We start from the raw sequence: 20,291 nt of genomic DNA on the forward strand, positions 1-20,291 counted from the left end.
ATTCTTGCATTTAATATCACCTTTAAATTTCTTACATTTCTAAATGTGTAAAATAACTTTCTTGATTTGCACTACAGCAAATCAGGAATCAAGGTCTACCCATTTAAAACATTTGCACATATTTTCTGTAGTTAAATTTTTGTTTATCTTTTTATGCCAACATTTTCCTTGATAATATTCAACACTGATACATATTTAGCACAAATTTTACCAAAGTAATCTGTCTTTATGACTGTACCTTCATCCACCAGATTCAAAATACCTTTGAAAACTTTGCTCACGCTAGAAAATCTTCAAAATTCTTTGAATAGGTAACTTCAAGACTGACAAAGGAAATGTAGTGGGTGTAGTGAGCATAAACATTATGAAAGGGTCTGACAAGATATCATGAAAGCATTAATGGAAACAATTAAGGATGCAAAATTAGAGAAGAATGGCAAACTGGATCAAAAGTTTGTTAAAAAAGAAACAGATGATACATATTAAGGGCATTTTTTTCCAGTGGTAGTGATATTCACCCCACAGGAGTCAGGTTTTTTTTCCACTTTTTTAAAAAATCATTTGGATGTAGATAAGTGGTACTGATGTTGAAATTTGCAGATTAAGTTAAAATCGGAAGTGCAGCTAACTTCTGAAAAGACCATAACAAGCTGTAAAGAAATACTGAAATATGGGGGACTGGGCTAAAAGACAGGTGTAAATCATGGACTGTGGAACACTTCACTTATACTCAAATGTAGACACAAGAGCCATTAAAGTTAAAACCTGAGTAATGATGAGCACAAGCTAAAGATGAGACTACTGCCTCCCAAAGCAGACCGAACGTTAGAATGCCAACTTGCATCTGCTAGGACATCAGACCAATTCTTAGCCTGATTGTCAGAGTCCCTCCATACCTTCCATTCTCCCTTCGTACACACCATGTCCATTCCATACCACCCACGCATTATCCATACATATTTGTTCAGTTTTATTTGGTATAGAACAAATGTACCCTCTAACCACACAGAGATGTCTCTGATATGTTCAAAAAAAAGAGACACAAGCATTCAATGTTCCCAGTGATTTCACTAGGAAGATTCCTTAATGAAGGCAATTTTGAGGAAGTTGGGTACATTCTCATTGGAGTTTAAGAGTGACAGGTGATCTTATTAAATTGAAAGAGATTGTGACAGCTTGATAGGGTAGATGTCAACCTGCTTTTCCCCTTGCTAGGGAATCTAGGATAGGAGGCACAATTCAAATATAAGTAGTCTCAATTTTAATTTCATCCCTCCGAGGATCATTAGTGTTTGAAGTTCTCATCCCAGTGGGGGGGTTGTGTCACTGAATTTATTAAAGGCCGAGTTAGACAGATATTTTAATGACAAGAGAGTTAAATGTTATGGAATAAAGCAGCTAATAGTCTGGAGGTCTGATTATGTGTTCAAATATTGATAGAGTTTCTAGATAGTCTCAATATGAATGCTTGGCTGGACTCCGAGATGATGATGAAGGACTTATTTCCAAAGGGCTGATTCCTGATGAAGGGCTTATGCTGCTGCACAGATGCTGCCTGACCTGCTGTGCTTTTCCAGCACCACACTCTCGACTCTGATCTCCAACATCTGCAGTCCTCACTTTTTCCTTAACTCCAAGATTGTCTAATGGGCTCAGCCTGACAGGAGGCTATCTACACACCTATATAAGGAACGGCTTGATTTTTGTTTGACTGACACATTTATCACAATCTCAGAAAACTATCCTCCTTTGAAGTGGCTTTTTAATGCCTGTGTCCTTACTTGGACAAGATTAAGAGGTATCGAAGTTTTTTTTCATTGGACATTAGCTACGTTTGATCAGGAATTAAGCAAACGTAAAACGGGTAATTGTTTTCAAGGGAAATTTTGAATGCCTTTTTAATTTCAAAGACTTGCAATGGTTCAATGGTTCTGTATCTATTGACAAAGGAAGAGTGTTTCGAATGCTCAGTAAATGTCATGGCATTAAATCAAAGTGAAAATCAAGGTCCCCTGTCACATTCATATCTGATTCTCCATTCTACAGAATGCACAATGAGACTTTATCCACAGGAGAAGGGACTCTAACACATCTGAATACTTAAATGCAGCTGATTAATTTGATTGTTTCTTGCATATAAGACAAGCCACATGATCAATCTCTATAATCAAAGCATAATTAAAATTCATACAAAATCTCAAACACATATGTAAATGCTTTAAAAAAAATTTTACACTGTCTAAACATCTTTTAAAGCTCCCCATCAAGAAGTCACCAGATTAGACCTCAATTGTCTGGTGTCTGCATCCCAGTCAGTCACTGCTGGGGTTTGTGACAGACTGTGCTCTAGTCAGTCCTGGTTGATGGGCAGAAGCTGGCGGAGTGGATAAAAAATTTACACGGATGTTGTGTTTGGAAATTTAGAATCTCAGAAAGTGGTGGGGGGACCAGTCTTGTTGGAGTCAAGTAATATAAGGGTATAGGTGACTTCAGTCAGGGGAGAAGTAAGGCTTATTAGGGGCCGTGGCACCTCTATATTGAAGGGTTGTGAGGAAAGATTAGACCACAATGGCAAACATAATTTCAGATGTATGAAGGAGAGGTGGATAAAAGGTCAAAGGGTCAACAAATACGGCAAACCAGTGAGGGTGGAACAAATTAGGAATAAGGGAGGTTGGTATTTGAACGACCCAACAGGAAAGCTGAATCTCACCATGCTAATGGCTGTCAAACTAACTGTGCGATATACTTGTCAAAATAGAAGTGGATATATATTCACTTGTGGGGGCCAGTATTATATTTTGCATGTTTTGGCAAACTCAAGCCTCCTATTCATCTAGAGTCTATTGGGTGGACAATCAGATTCAGCTGACCTCAATTATTACAATGCAAGCATAATATCAGCATTTGGCATCTTGCTACACAGTGGATGTATTCCTAACTCAGAGCCAGAAGGTTTTGATTCAAACTGTCCCAGAGGTATGTCATAACATCGCCAAACAGGTTGATTTTAAAACATCAACAGCACTCAAGTAATCAAAAATCTTAAAGATAGTACACTTTTGCCTGATTGTTTACTGTATGCCTGAGTTCATGAAGTGGCAATGCAACCAGGAGAGAAAATGCATTTCAGAAACAGTCTCATTAACACAAGGCAACCATCACAAGGACTGAAAATAAAAAAATGCTGGAAATCATAACGGATCAGGTAGCATCCATTGGAAAGTCAACTAATGTTTCAAGTCTAAATGATTACAGGCACTACACATTTTCTGATATCCTAAATGGATGCCACAGCCACAGAACAGAATGGTGGCAAGGGTTGAGGGCTATTCTGCATCATCATCCATGAAAGAGAAGGCTAATTGGGAGCTCTCACCGTGAGGAAGGTTCCCCAGGTCTGTGACATCCTACCTGCATTCATGTGTCTCAATTGCCCTCATCACCCTGCAGTGCTATAAAATGCAAGGATCTGACATTGTGTCATGATATCATGAAGTTCACAAATGCTAACAATTCCTCAGAAACCCCCCACAAAATATGATCAGAGTCACCCTTCAGATTTCTTTGCCAACTCAGGTGCTGAGAATAACCCAAACTGGATATTGAGACCCCATCCAGGGTAAAGACCTATTGTTCTTGTAGCTTTTTAAATTAGCTTTCTGCACAATTCTCATATGACAACTGCGAGGTGGTTGTCCCAGATCCAATATCCTGCCATTGAACTGACAGGACAAACCATGAGTCCTTGAACACTATCTCTACAGCTCTGACTGCACTATCCAAAGGTCAAGCCTTATAGCCTGCCAGAAAAGAGAGAGAACAGGCACACAAATTGCTGATGCAATGAGACATTCAAAGGTTTTCAACAGAAGGGCAGCATCTCCCTGTAATGGAGAAGATGTTTAACTACTTTCATTTCAGACAATCATGGAGACACCAAACAAGGAAATTAGACTGTGACAAATGTTAAAATAGTTCATATATATTTAAATGTCTCATTTTTAATACATCAAACACCCATGCCACCAAAGCACCCTCAAAAGGATTTCTTCTTCCTTTGCCTGCCACTATACCTTGGTGCAGGCTTCACAGAGTGGAGAGAGCCTACTGATTGGAGCACTCTGCAGATCATGAAGAATTTGGCTGTCATCCACTGTGGACTTGAGGTGTAGAGCAACCCAGGCTGGTGAGAAATTCCTACACAGATACATGTGCATTCTCCACGGCCTTACTTGCTGCAGATGACAGGACAACTAGAAGGGGGGAGGTGGAGGGATAGGACATCTCTGCATTGCTCTGACATGACGTTTCTGTGTTGCCTGTTGGTCGGTCCTGCTCAATGCAGGCTTCTTTACAGGCAGCAGCATCTGGTAAGAGGGTGAGGTGCCTTGTCCATCTCTTGCTTTGGCACTGATGCCGAGTGTAAACCTGAACACATATCTGGTAACCATTCTGCTGGACTTGATTCTCCAAGTTAGTCATCATATATTCTGTGCAGCAGCAAAGCACATACATGCCAGAGAAATCACAGGAGAAAGAAGCAACAGACTCTTCCAGCTTTTGTACAGGTCTCCTAAAATCCTGACTGATATCCTCCTGATACCACAGACTGACCATGTAGCTGATAGCCAAGTAGACTGGCACATCTTCAGCATGAAGCTAAGTGTCTCCTAGTATCAGGGACCTTGGACATTTCCTCTTCTATTGGTTTTGATCACATGCTATTGACATGCTCACCAGATTTGCATCCTTTAGTTTACTTTAACAAAAAAAGGTGACAGTTCTTGTGTTGGTAGGTAGCACAATAAAACACATTGCCAGTGAACCCTTCCAAGTTTCATCGCATCAACCTCAGAGGTGATGCTGCTGAACAGCCTCTACTGCCTATTGTGGTTTTCAGTCCATTGACTGCTCATGACTGTGGAAGAGGTGAAAGAGAATAAGTTGATGCAGTCGCAAAAACTATTTTGCAGAGGAATGACAAGGACTGGCTGTATATTTGAGGAGAGCAGACAACAATGTTCCTCACTGGCTTCTACCATGTTGATCTCTCCAGATGTGCAGAACCATATTGAACCTCATCAATTAGCTGGACTGCATTTCCTTCAAAGACAATGAGGACTTGGAGAGCAGGAAGCTCTTTGCCAGTCTGAGGCTTTCCTTCCTGTTGTACACCAGTCTGCCATCAATGAAAGAAAGCAAAAGGTTGAATGCAATGGGAATGAACATGCAAACAGCTCTGCAGGGTGGTTAGCTACAAGGAAGTAAAGTACTTGGGAAGTGCTAGAAGATAGGCAGCATAAGATGGATGTGAGCCTTTCAGTGCGTAAGTGGGTGAGATTGACATGCATTTGCAACAGCGTTAGACCAAGTGATGGCCATTTCAGAATGAGATAGCAGCGAGAAAATGGTAGTGCTTACCCTTGCAGAACACAGGAGATCAATCATCCACTTCCTGCACTAAGCTCCTGTTCATTCATGCCTGCTTGAGGCACTTTGCCCTCATGTGATCTGGTCCCAGGCCTAATGGGAGAATTTCTTTCACTTTTCTGAGAGGAAAAGAACCTCCTTTCCAGCCCAAAACAGAGTGCCCATTCACTTCCTGGCACTTTGCAGACAACTTGGGGGTCAAGAAGAATAATACTGAGTTAGAGATTTAGTACACATTAACTTATTTTCCTGGATAGTTAAGACAAATTAAAACCATGTCCATCTCCTAGCTGACTTTGCAACGGACAACCCCCTACCTCCTCCTCGAACTCCTCCCAGAAACATCCAACTATCCCAACTCCTCCCCAACCTGACCTCACCACCCTTTGAAATTACCTCACTCATACTCATGCACTCTCACACAGGAAAGTTATTTAAACATCCCAAAGGTTTTCAATGTGATAGCAATGACAACTTACAAGTACAGCAATAAAATGGAAAAAGGGAATGTAAGATGTTTTCCCCTGATGATAGACCACTTCACACTTCTGAAGAAACAAGATGAGGAAATCTCAAGCAGAACTGAAGAATGCTACCATGGGTCAAACTATAGGAGCTGTGTGGCAATCTGACAGTGACTGCCATTCCTTGGAAGGTTCAGCCCAGTGGTTTTTTTAAATGTTGTGTGCGTGAAAGACAATACAGTAATTATAGCGGTTTCATAAAAATCAAAATTATACTGGAGTGGCATAGTAGCTCAGTGGTTAGCACTGCTGCCTCACTGTGCTAGGGACCTGGGTTCGATTCCAGCCTCGGGCGACTATCTGTGTGGATTTTGCACATTCTCCCTGTGTCTGTTTGGGTTTCCTCCCACAGTCCAAAGGTGTGCAGATTTGGTGAATTGGCCATGCTAAATTGCCCATATTGTTCAGGGATGTGTAGGCTGGGTGCATCAATCAGGGGTAAATAAATATAAGGTAGGGGATTTGGGTCTGGGTGGGTTACTCTTCGGAGGGTCATTGTGGACTTGTTGGGCCGAAGGGCCTGTTTCCACACTGTAGAGATTCTAATTCTAATATTAGAGAGACGGAGCGCTGAGAGAATGAGAAAAAGTGAAGAGCTGGGGCTGCCTGAAGAAGGGAGAAGGATGTAGGAGGGGACTTGTATATTTTCAATATTTGTAAGTTTAAGTGAACTTAACCTATCATTTTCTTCCAATGCAACTAATTAAATATCAAAAAGTAAATATTTTACAAGAAGAGAGGATACTTGAAAAGAGGATCCAGCAGCTTGAACTCTAAGACATAACAGTAATAATTTCTCAGTTCTGGAGCAAACCCTGAACAATGTTTATAGAGTCATTGCTGCAAATCACAAATGATTGGTTACCTTACATCATACTACATGAAGCTCCTAAATATGGCTGTCAAGATTAACTAGCAAGCACAAGATTAGCACAGCAAGAGGCTATAGAAAGGAACTCAAAAACAGGATATTTCCATCCAGCACCTCCAATGAAATCTTTACTTGAAAATCATATAGCACCTTAAACAGATTTGCCTTCAATCTACACAAACAGCATGTTAAAAATCTTCAAAGACATCTGTATAAAACAAAAATAACAATCTGCAATTCTGGAGGACAGGCGCGTTCAGCTTTAACAGGGCGTATACAGCAGAAAACACGGAATGTATTTGTTTCTACAAGCATCCAGGGATTTAATCCTACCATTGCTCACTGCGCAGATTTTAAGCACACTCAAGGTAAAATAACTACAGGAATGTTTTCCTATTCAAGGCATTATTCCTGAATGAGATATTGCTCCATAAGCTTGTCATTTTCCATATGACTCAAATATTCACTCTATATGAACTTCAATGGTTTTCAGTGAGTTAGCAATGAAAATTAGCTGATTTACTCATTAATACTGGGGGAAAAAAAGACATGTGACTTGCTTTCCCTGATAAATATGTAGATGCACCTACCACAGACAGAGTAAAACCTGACCTTTTCTTAGGAAAAAAGGCATGGCAAGTGACTGAATTGTTAGTGGGTGAGCAGTGACCATAATTCTATTAGACTTAAAATAGTTATGGAAAAGGATTAAAGTTCTTAAATGGAGTAAGGCAAATTTTGACACTTTGAGACAGGAACTTTCAGAAGTTGAGTAGACTAAACTGTTCGCAGGCAAAGTACGACTAGCAAATGGGAGGCTTTCAAAAGTGAGATATCAAGAGTTCAGAGGTATCATGCTTCTGTTAGAGTGAAGGGTAAGTTCGGCAAGAGTAGGGAACAATGGATGAATGAAGGTATTGAGGGTCTGGTCAAGAATAAGGAGGGGACATATATTGGGTATAGTCAACTGGGATCAAAGGAATCTCTTCAAGAATATAAAAGGGTGTAGGGATATTTTTAAGAAGGAAATCAGTCTACCTTGTAGGCATTCTATAGCAGGACAAAAAGGGGATATGAGTTAGCTTTGACAGATAAGGTTAAGGATAATCCAAAGAGATTCTACAAGTACATTAAGAACACAGCAACTAGGGAGAAAATATGGCCCCTTAAAGATCAATGAGGTCATTTACATGTGAAACTACAGGAGATGGGAGAGGTACTAAACAAGTATTTGGCATCTATTTTCATTATGGAGAGAAATACGGAGACTACCGAACTCTGGGAAATAAATATTTATGTCTTGAAAACAGTTCACATTAGTGAAAGAGAGGTATTGGAGGTCTTAAAAAAACAAAGGTGGATATAAATCCACGATCAAGTATATTTTAGGATGTTATGGGACATTAGGGAAGAAATTGCAGGGCCCTAGCAGAGTTGTATCATCAACCATGGGTGAGGTGCTAGAGGACTGGAGGGGTAGCTATTGTCGTGCTTTTACTTAAGGAAGGCTGTAAGGAGAAGCTTGGAAAGAACACACCAGTGAGTCTGATATCGGTGGTAGGTAAGTTGTTAAGGATTCTGAGAAATAGGGTTTATGTATGTTTGGAGAGGCAAGGACAGATGATGGATAGTAATCATGGGGGGATTTTTGCATGGAAAATCGTGAAAGAGTTGCCAAGTGGATACAAAATTGGCTAGATGATAGGAGACAGAAGGTGGTGGTGGTGCAGGGTTGCTTTTTGGATGAGAGGCCTCTGACCAGTGGCGTTCCACAAGGATCAGTGCTGAATCCACTGTTGTTTGTTATTTATCAACAATTTGGATGAGAATTTAGGAGGCATGGTTAGTAAGTTTGCAGATAACACCAACAAGTTGCCAGAGACACCTAGCGGCTCAGGTATATAGTTCTTTAAAGTTGCGCCTAGGTAGACAGGGTGGTTATGGAGGCATTTAGAATGCTTGCCATCATTGCTCAGACCACTGAGTATATGAGTTGGGATGTCATGTTGAGGTTGTACAGGACATTGGTGAGGCCATTTTTGGAATACTGTGTACAGTTCTGGTCACCCTGCTATAAGAAGGACATTATTAAATTGGACAGGGTTCAGAAAAGATTCATCAGGATGTTGCCAGGACTGGAGGGTTAGAGTTTAAGGAGAGGCTGGATAGGCTAGGATCTTTTTCATTGGAGCATAGAAGGGTGAAGAGTTATCTTATAGAGATTTATAAAATCATGAGGGGCATAATAAGATGATTAGCAAAGGTCTTTTTCCAAGGGTGGAAAAGTTCAAAACTAGGGAGAATATTTTTTAAGGCAAGTGGAGAAAGATTTAAAAAGGACCTGAGAGGCAACCTTTCCACACAGGATGTGCCAGAGGAAGTGGTAGATGCAGGTACAGTTACACTTAAAGAGATTTGGACAGTACATGAATAGGAAAGGTTTAGAGGAATATGGGCCAAGTGCAGGCGGGTGGCACCAGTTTAGTTTGGGAACCTTAGTCAACATGGAGGAGTTGAAGCAAAGGGTTCTTTCTGTGCTGTATGACTATGACTCCATGACTCTGAAAGACCACTTTGCATTTCTGAAGAAGCCAGATTAAGAAGTCTCAATCAGAACTGCAGAGCTTTATCACAGGGTCAAAATAACAGAGCAGAGTGGTAATCTGACAACCATTGTCACACCTCAGAGGTTCAGCGCAATGCTTTTTTAAAAGTGTTTTGAACATGCACACAAGACAAAAGCCAACACAGTAATTTATCACTGTTTCATGAAGTTCAAAATTATATTAGGGAGAGAGCTGAGAGATCAAGAAAAAGCAGAGAGCTGCGAGCAAAAGAAGGCAGGGGTGCTGCCTGAGGAGGGGAGGAGGAGATGTGAGGTACCACAGCCAAGCCATTTGGGCCTTTACTTGACCTCTAAAAAAACACACTTCTAACAGAGCCATCAGATAACAGAGTTCAGGGATCTGATGGATTGTTTTTAACCCCTTGTCTGGTCCAGGTTTTGCAATTCTCCAACAATCTTCAACCGAAGTATGGAAAAGGTAATGAGATCATGATCCAGGAGTTATTTTCCTGGAGCTAGGCCATCTAAATTTAGCAAGATAATGTTCTTTTTAAACCTTATTTTTAATCTTTCAAATGAAATCACAAAGCCCACAGGACAATCTACCGACATTTAACTCTTAACAGACATTCTGACATGAGCAACCAAGTATGAGATTTTGCGAGACAAAGAAAGACACCAGAGCTGAAAATCTGTTGCTGGAAAAGCGCAGCAGGTCAGGCAGCATCCAAGGAGCAGGAGAATTGACGTTTCGGGCATGAGCCCTTCTTCAGGAATTCCTGAAGGAGGGCTCATGCCCAAAACGTCGATTTTCCTGCTCCTGGGATGCTGCCTGACCTGCTGCGCTTTTCCAGCAACACATTTTCAGCTCTGATCTCCAGCATCTGCAGTCCTCACTTTCTCCTAAAAGAAAGACACCAGACCAGCATTACAAGTGTTTTAAACCAAGAATTGCTTTAAGTGCTTTAAATCTTTACAGTAAGATACCAGTCTGGACTATCTCAGGCCACTAGCATTGCACATATAGACACTGACTGCCTGCTTATCATCTCTAAATAGGTCTCATCAACTCCATAAGTATTGTAACATCCTTTCTTCTTAAAAATACTTGTACCTTGTAAGCTATCAAACAACAGCTCTCTCATGTCACATCAATGACATATCTTAACATGCTAATTCTGCTGCATGCTCTTTTACTAGTGTCAGAGGCATGCATTGTTGTGTCATTATGATTTACATGAATCTCATTACACCACAAGAGGTATGTATGCTGGTCCTATATCTACTGAGATACACATCTCAAAGCAACTAGTGGTCTTATAGCCAACAACTAAGAACGATTCAAAGCAAGCAGTGTCCAATGGAGAATGATTCACCAAAGAGACTCATTTTCTTAAATTTTCCATAACTAGTATTCTCATTCTTTTAATTCACCCTAGATTTGTCCAGCTGTTACGATCCATTATACTAATGATAAATACTTGAACTATTAACCAGCAAGAATCACAAATTTACACATGGAGACCTATTGTTACATGTTGAATCTACTTCAGGTATTACCATTCATGCATTCTATTCATGAACAATTAATTATCACTCTGCTCCACCTATCCACCACCCAATATTGCCAGCAGATTTAAGGAAGGCAGAAATGACACCTGCCTCGTACAAACAGAAGATAGAAAGCCAACTGAATCATGAATAATGCCAAATTAAGAACGTCATTCAAGAATAAGGATGGGCAGACCATACAGGGTAGCTCAGTTGGCTGGATGGCTGGCGTCAATCAAATTGTGCCATCAGCAGGGGCTTCAATCCTTGTTCCGGCTGGCTTGCATTTGGAATCACTGCTTGCCATATCTGTGGTGGAGGTTGTGATACTGAGGGTTGGACAGATCTTCAGGCAGAAAACTCAAGAAGATGATGGAAGTTATCTGGTTCAAGTCTTCCCTGCGTTCAATACACTCATGACTGATATTTGACCCTAACTCCCTTTCCATGCTGCTCTTGCAACCCTCAATTTTAAATATAACTAGTGATACAGCAATCAACTGCTCTTGGATAAAGAATTGTGAAGATTCACAAGCCTTTGAGTGAAGAAATTTATCTCCAACTAAGTCTTATGTAATTAGCCCCTTAGTAGGGGATTGCCCAGCAAATGGGAGAATGCTTGCAGTTTCTAACCTGTCTAATGACTTCAGAATCTGGTATATTCAATGAAAACACCTCTCATTCTCCTAAACTCCAGACACCATTTACTCTGGACCTTATCACAAGACAACTCACTCATTTCAAAAAGCAATCTAGTTTTTCAATATAAGTTTATCTTTTCAGAGATAGAACAATCAAGGTTTACGTAAAGATTTGTAGCTCGGGTGCTGGTTGCCATGGTTGTGGGTATGTTCGTCAAGCTGGGAAGTTGATTTGCAGACGTTTCGCCCCTGTCTAGGTGGCATTTTCAGTGCTTTGGAGTCTCCTGTGAAGCGCTGCGTACTGTCTCTTCTGGAATTTATTTGGTTCCATTCCTGCTGCTTCCGGTTGCCAGTACCAGTTTTTTATTGTAGTGGCTGGAATATTGGATCTAGATCTGTGTGTTTATTGATGGAGTCCGTGGATGAGTGCCATGCCTCTAGAAATTCTCTGGCTGTTCTCTGTTTAGCTTGTCCTAAGATCATTGTGTTGTCTCAGTCAAATTTGTGGTCCTTGTCATTTGTGTATATAGCTACTAGGGACAGCTGGTTGTGACATTTAGTGGCTCGTTGGTGTTCATGGAAACATCCACAAATCCACTTCCCAGCTCAGCTAACATACCTACAACCATATAAAACTGAACACGAATGTGGTCTCACAAAAAGCTCTGCACAATTACTACAAGACTTCCTATTCTTGCAGTCTAGACCATCAATAAAGGTCCGCATGCCTTTTGACTTCATTATTGTTTGCTGCATCTGCGTGTTAACTTTGTGTTCTACATGCCCTTCAGGACCTCAGTAATTACATTTAAATTGCAACTGCTCTATAGAAAATATCACCATCAGGCACGCTCAAACCACAAAAAAAAACAGGATCTTATTCTTGATACGTTCCTGGGGAATGAGTAGATATCTGATTAAATTAAAACCATTTTATACATAATGTAATAGATTCAGCAATAGCAGAAGTACGTCCCTCCATAGTTTTCCTTCACCAGATCAAAAAACCACAGGCTAAAAGATTGTTCTCATAAATCCACTACTCAGCAACCTGTAGTTCAGACTAAGATGTCAATTGCTTTGCCTACGACTGTAATCTATATTCAAAGTATTAGCTCTCAGTGGTCTCTCCTCATTTTATTATTGTTTCCTCCTCTCCATACCCATTACCCGTACATCCTCTGTCTTCCTCCAGCTCCCCTCTCCTCCACCACCACCACCAAAACAACTAATTTCTGCTAATATCTGGTTCACTAGGTAGCAGTAGTAGTTAACTAAATCACCCCAATGGTCATTATTCACATGAGGTAATAGATCAATTAGCCATACAGCACAAAAGATTAAATGAACGTCTCTCCATATAGTTTGATGGGGCAAGATGTGGAGGTAGGCATGCAGAAACTATCACAGCTGGTATGAGTATGAACCAGCACCTTTGGCATCATTATATCCTTACACTCTAGCCATCCAGGTAATGAGACAACGTGCAAAAGACCTAAAAGTGGATGCTGACACCCTACCAGATCATCTAGGCAGAAATATCATGCTGGTAAGAAGCAATATGGATACTCAGAACCTTTGAATAAATTCCAGTCATCCGAATTTTCTGTTCTTCACGACTCCTCACCTTGTTAAGTAAAATGTGTGTTTATAAAGCAGCTATCACCAATAAACAACTTCAAGCTGCTTTAGTAACTAATGTAAACACTACCCAACAACACCTGGTGTGTTTCACTAAGAGTAAAATGCACTGGTCATAAATATAGGGTAGCACTTGAATAGGAAAGCTCCATATAATAAAAAAACTACTTGAATTTCACTCAAGCAGTTATCAAACTGCTCCATTCACAATATGATTTTCTGCCAACTATTAATTACTCTAAATACATACGCTTTTGAAATGAAAATCAAAATGCTAGACATGTGAAGCAGATCAGTAGACATCTGATACATATGCGTTTCAATTGAACCCTTCACCAGAGCTGGCCTTTTCGTCTTCTTTCCTCTGTCAGATCCAGATAGGCCTGCTGCGTCTTTCCAGAATTTTGTTTAAATTTCCTCACACTCAGTAGAAGCAGTGTGTATCTCCAAAATGCATTGCAGCAACTCACCAAGGTTCCCCTGAGAGCACCTTTGGAGCCCATGACTCTGTCACCTAGAAGGAAGAGAGCAACAGATGTATAGGAACACCACCACCTGCAGGTTCCCCTCCAAACCACACACTATCGTGACTCAGAATTTTATCACCACCACCGTTGGGTAAAAAATCAAGGAACTTTCCTCCTAACACTATTGTGAATGTAGGTAAAAACAAGGTCTGCAGATGCTGGAAACCAAAGTCTAGATTAGAGAGGTGCTGGAAAAGCATAGCAGGTCAGGCTCCTCGGATGCTGCCTGCCCTGCTGTGCTTTTCCAGCACCACTCTTGTGGGCGGCACGGTGGCACAGTGGTTAGTACTGTTGCCTCACAGCGCCAGAGACCCGGGTTCAATTCCCGCCTCAGGCGACTGACTGTGTGGAGTTTGCACATTCTTCCCGTGTCTGCATGGGTTTCCTCCAGGTGCTCCGGTTTCCTCCCACAGTCCAAAAAATGTGCAGGTTAGGTGAATTGGCCATGCTAAATTGCCCGTGGTGTTAGGTGAAGGGCTAAATTTGGGGAATGGGTCTGGATGGGTTGCGCTGCGGCGGGTCGGTGTGGACTTGTTAGGCCGAAAGGCCTGTTTCCACACTGTAAGTAATCTAATCTAATCTCACTCTAATCTAGACTACTGTGGGTGTACCTACTCCTCATGGCTAAGAGACGTTCAAACAGGCAGCTCATCCTTGTGGGGAGGTGTTGGCCTAATGGCATTATCACTAGATTAATTCAGAGACACAGGTAATGTTCGAGAGATCCAGGTTCAAATCCCACCACAGCAAATGGTAGAATTTGAATTCAGTTTTAAAATCTGGAATTAAGAGTCTAATGATAACCATGAATCCATTGCCAATTGCCAGATAAACCCATCTGGTTCATCAATGTCCTTCAGAGAAGGAAATTGTCATCCTTACCTAATCTGGCCTATGTATCACTCCAGACCACAGCAATGTGGTTGACTTGTAACTGGGGGATTAGGGATGAGCAACAAATGTTGTCCAACCAGCAACATACACATCCCATGAATGACTGAAAAAAAAACCTTCTGAAGGCAATTATGGATTGTTTGTGGCTTGAAGGGGGGATTACAAATGATGGAGCTCCTACACATCGGTTGTCCTTGCCAAAAGTTCTTTAAGGGTCCACGCTGTGTGAAAATTAGCCACAGCATTCATTTGAAGTTGCTTTCCACTCCTGGATATTTTTATAAGTCTTTTGCTTTTTTAAAAAAAGTGATGCCACTAATTAATTGGCTTTAACAGTACATCAGTCATGAAGAGAATATAGTTGCAAACTTATATATTTGACCTCAGCTACAAACAAAATTGTGGAGTACTTGCAAAAGTATTTACAATATTAAAAAAATGACACAATCCTCATTGGATACGATTCGGACAAGTGATTTACTATTGTTCAGAACTTCTTCGCTTCTACATTTAGGAAATAAAATGCACTATGCACAATCAAATCAGAACTTGCAATATATCTACAGGGTTGTTGTTGCAGGTAATACAAGGCAAAAGTTTAAAAGAGAAAAGGACGCAACCATCTGATGAAGGAGCAGCGCTCCAAAAGCTAGTACTTCCAATTAAACCTGTTGAACTATAACCTGGTGTTGTGTGATTTTTAACTTAAAAGAGAAAAGCAGGTTATTGTTTCCAAGGAGAACGTTTGAACCAACTGTGCATTTCCAGAAATTCCTATTCTCATTTCATATCTCTTTCGATTTATTTTTGTTTCTACAAAATGTTAGAAATAAACATAGGTTATTAATTCTTGATTAATTCTTAGTCTTGTTTCAATCTTGAAAATATTTCATTTGCCATTGTGTCTATGAATTTTGCAGCAGCTAATATCACTTTAGCTGTATTAATTTTAATTTTACTTCATTAAAATTATTATGTTTTACTTTAGGACTGATATCATAACAGAAGCTACAAGAATGAGACTTGAATTGCTGATGAATGCCATCTGAACCATGAGACTCACGTTGAGTCTGGCATGTATTCAAAGCACAATTTCAAACAGGAGCTGTTTAATCGTATCAAACTATTGAAAGAATAATTTATTATGTGACATCATTGACTCAGCTCATTAAACTGCTTCTCTTTTTAGCAAAAGGTCTATTACAATGACAATTTTATAACATTGAAAATGCTCCCAACAGACAGAACTCAGCTTCTGAAAGATAAAATGCAAAACTACCTTGTTGGATACATTTAATAATACCTGCGATCTCAGTAGGGAGGTTTTTTACATCAATAGTTATACTTTACTCAAATCTGAATGACAATACTGCACTTAAAATTATGCATTCACACCTGTAAACTCTCAACAAAGTTTACTTAGTTATTTTGGTTCCTTGATGGGTTCAAGTCCAGGTAACAATTGATGAATGAAGTTTACTTAGCCAGAAACAACATCAAATTTGCTCATTAACAGTGAATAATGTTTAAACATTTCTCAGCATTGCTTTCCTCTTGAACACAACTGAGCATGCATAAACCAAAGACTACCCAAAAATAAAATAAATTAACAATAGGGAAAAATAAGCTTACGTAATTTAGATTTAATCAAAGCACAATTTGTTTCATTTTCTTCCCCTCAATCCAATGCCAAACAGCGACAATCGGATACATTTCACAGATGTCTAATGATCAACCTAAATGGATAATAAAATAGATTATAAATAATCATTTGGTCAGACAAAATTTAGTATTACAGAAACAAAGCTCAATTTATTTTTTTCCATCTTGTACACATTAGAACAAGTCTCAAGAAAAGTGAAAACAACAAATATACAATACATAGATGTTGTTTCCCTTTCCTTTGTTAATTTTTGTCAATGCAAGGAAAAAGCTTCAACAAGCTGCCTTTTCTGAGCAATACAAAACATTGTCAGGTCACTTAAATCACATTTTTATCACATTTGATTACATTTCACCAAGTTTTATGTTATTATCATTCGTGTTTCAATAATACAAGCATTTCTTGATATCCTGTATCTCAACACTATGAAATTTCTTACTTTGGTCTTTTTCTTTCTGCAATCCAAAGACTTCTAATTTCCACTTTGTTGACACCTTATCAGTATTTCTGACAGCATGTTCCATTCAGTTAAATTACTTCATCTAGGTTATCATAACAAGATTGGAGGATATTCTTGACATTGTGGAAAATACATACATTGGAAGAAGTCTAAACAGAGATGTCACAGGAAGTCGCAAGCAGTACATGCAGGCTGAAATAGACTTTTAAGTATTCACCAGCATGCATGTTAGTGAACTGCAATTCAATCATATCAAGACTGTCACAGAAAGCTTGCTACCAACTGAAGTAAAGATTCAAACTACACATTAAATAATGGTACTTTGTGTGAATACTGGTAACAGTCTTTTTACACATGAATCATACAACATATTTCTCCAAATGTGGCAATTTGTATGTCCCAAGCTGAACCTAAATCTTGAATTAGACAGTCTGGTTAATTGCTGTCTGGCAATACGGTAGTATATACATGCCAGCTGATCAATAATTGTGCCCAGTGATGAATTTAAACATGTCATGTTCTAATGTAACTAGTTTACAACCAATTCCTTATGGAGATCAACTTACTAGAGTACATCGGTATTAACTGCAATCTGTTTGTATGTTCTGCATGGTTCAAATAAGTAGTCAAAAGGAGTACACAAACTTCAGCTGTCACAAAGCATCCTGCTGCCAACATAATACAGGCAGTCGTGGGTTGTGAACAGATTCTGTTCTCATGTCTGTGACCAGTGGTGAGCCACAAGGATCGGTACAGGGTCCACTGCTTTTCATCATTCATATAAAGGATTTGGATGTGAATATAGGAAGTGGAGTCAGTAAGTTTGCAGATGACACCAAAATAGGCAGTGAAATAGACAGTGAATAAGATTATCTCAGTGTACAGAGTGACCTTGATCAGATGGGCAAATGGGTCAAGGAGTGGCAGATGGAATTTAATTTAGATAAATGTGAGATGTTGCATTTTGATAAGAAAAACCAGGACAGGACTTATATATTAAATTGTAGGGGTCAACAAACAGCCCTAGGGATGCATAGTGCCTTCGATCCAAATGGAATCACATGTAGACAGGGTGGTGAAAGAGGCATTTTGCAACCTTGCCTTCATTGGTCAGAACACTGAATATAAGAATCGGGGTGCCAAGCTGGAACAGACATTGGTTAGGTCATTTTTAGAATACTATGTACAATTCTGGTCACCCTTCTACAGGAAGGATGTTGTTAAACTTGAGAAGGCTCAGTAAAGACCTACATGGATGTTGCTTGGAGTGGAGGGTTTAAGTTATAAGGAGAGGCTGAATAGTTTGGCATTTATTCCCCTGGAGCATCATAGGCCAAGGGGTGACCTTTTAGAGGGTTATAAAATCTTGAGGAGCATGGACAGGATGAATAGCCAAGGTTTGTTCCTAGGGTGGACGAGTCCAAAACTAGAGGGGAAAGATTTAAAAGGGACCTGAAGGGTAACTTTCTCAAGGAGGATGGCACGTGTATGCAATGAGCTGCCAGAGCAAACGGGAGAGGCAGGTATTGTCACAACATTTAAAAGGCATCTGGATCAGTACGTGAACAGAAAGGGTTTAGAGGGATATAGGCCAAATACTGATGAATGGGACTAGGTCAGATTGGGATGTCTGGTTAGTGCAGACGAGTTGGACCGAAGGGTCTGTTTCCATGTTATATGGTTGTATGACTCTATGATTCTAAGTCAATTCACAAGTTGATGTGTATGCAAGTCATAATGCAGGACAATACAAAGTAATCATTCACAAGTACATAAAATGTATGTCAATCTTCAAAATTACAGTCCTGTATGGGATTGCATTTGTAAATACGAGTGCTTGTAAGTTGGACGTTTGTAAATCTGAAACCCCCTGTGATAATAGATAAGGTTCTAATCTTCTGCCAACGCACTCTGTTCTGATGAAACAGGCATTTGTGAAAAAAACTGAATAGAACCAACTAAGACAAACTTCTTTACGTAACACAACTCTTTCACGATCTTTATATGTTAATTAGCAATTAACATAAATTTGTTTTCAAATTAACCAAATGATTTACAGTTATATTATCAACTTAATGGCACTATTATGTCGATGTGTGTTTATAAAATCAGCATATGGCAAGCTCGTCTGCAACTCTTTCTGGTAATCAAAAAAGAAAATAGCTGGAAAAATAAGTACCTGCATTTTTAACTTAGAAGAAAATATCTTCCCCTGTGAAGATTACACAAAAATATGTTTTTTGATAATACCTTTTACACCATTAACTCTTGTTTTAATGCATTTTTGAGAATAAAATACTTCTAAATTGGATAACAGACATTATTGCAACAAAACTCAAACAACTTTTCAAGACAAAACCAAGTAGCTTCCACCACATCAAGTCCCAAAAACGCACAAACAATGCAGCTAATCAGTACATCACCTTGTTCCTAAAACTTAAGACTTGTACATTTATTATACCGGTTTTACTTTTTATGCTTCCTGTGAATTATATAGTAATTGAACACAATATTGATAATGCAAACTTAACATTTTAGTAGTTTCCATTGACAACCTGCATTCACAAATAGTTCAACATTCTCTCAAAACGCCCAGTGACTACATAATAGTGACAGCTACAATGTAAATGTACTGAATGGCAGCAGCGTCTAAAATAGGTGCTGTTATCATTCAATATATTGTTCTGACTCAATAGTCTAAAATGCTTGAGCCAAAAAAGCTTAAGATTGCTGGAAATGAAGGCATTCTCCTAATTGTACAGACAGGGAATAGACATAGAATACACAATGAAGCAACTCAATCTATTCTAAATTTGCTGATTTGTCATTGCTGCTGTACTTAGCATGAGAGGGGAAGAAAAGTCATCAGAATTTCAATTCCTAATAGTAATTCTTTAGCACAAGGAAATTAAACGCAGATTCAAGTTGAGTGCCAAGATCCCAACCCATTTTGTCTTATCTTGAAAAGAAGGGCTGCTATAACTGGGACTGGAGTGGTGAGGGGTCTGCTAATTTTATAAATAATGTTGCAAAAATACTCACCTCCATGCATCATGTCCCAAGCTGCTGTCAAAAACTGCACAACCCTCAAGCCCAATTCTCGCCCCTGATAAAAATAACACAATATAATTCCAACGGTCTAATTAGTCAATGGTTTATTACTTGTAAAATCATGTGCAAAAGGCTTGCAAGTGCTTTCAGAACTGTAATCTGCCAATGCAATTTCCACTCACGGAATGGAACAGACTAGTGAAACATTGTGTAGACAAAATATATTCTCTATTTTATGAAAAATACTTATTTTCAAAAAATTATTGTACCTAGAACAGATTTTTAATTGGAAAGCAGATGATTTGATTTATTACTGTCACGTGTACCGAGGTACAGTGAAAAGTCAAGAAAACAACAAATGCTGGAGATCAGGGTGATTCAGGCAATATCCATGGAGATAGCAAATTAACGTTGAGTCTGGATGACTCCTCATCTAGGGAGGGAGAGAACGTGGGCTTGGATTTGCTGG

At 39.5% G+C, this 20,291-nt stretch overlaps 1 protein-coding gene across 6 annotated transcripts in view; it reads right to left on the bottom strand.

The window, feature by feature from the left end:
- Positions 1–20,291, bottom strand: part of dagla (diacylglycerol lipase, alpha) — a 329,798-nt gene that overhangs the window by 190,622 nt on the left and 118,885 nt on the right. For 3 of the 6 annotated variants that reach the window (XM_087996615.1, XM_087996616.1, XM_087996614.1), the window contains one exon: positions 16,281–16,384. The exons of the other annotated variants lie outside the window; for them this stretch is intronic. The gene's annotated coding sequence lies outside the window, so the exon portion shown is untranslated. The remainder of the gene's footprint in view (positions 1–16,280; positions 16,385–20,291) is intronic. 6 annotated transcript variants of the gene reach the window in all.

This window comes from Chiloscyllium plagiosum, unplaced genomic scaffold (genome assembly GCF_037043375.1).
Source record: "Chiloscyllium plagiosum isolate Xiang-an unplaced genomic scaffold, Cpla_swu_hap1 HiC_scaffold_18, whole genome shotgun sequence".
NCBI classification, from domain to species: domain Eukaryota; kingdom Metazoa; phylum Chordata; class Chondrichthyes; order Orectolobiformes; family Hemiscylliidae; genus Chiloscyllium; species Chiloscyllium plagiosum.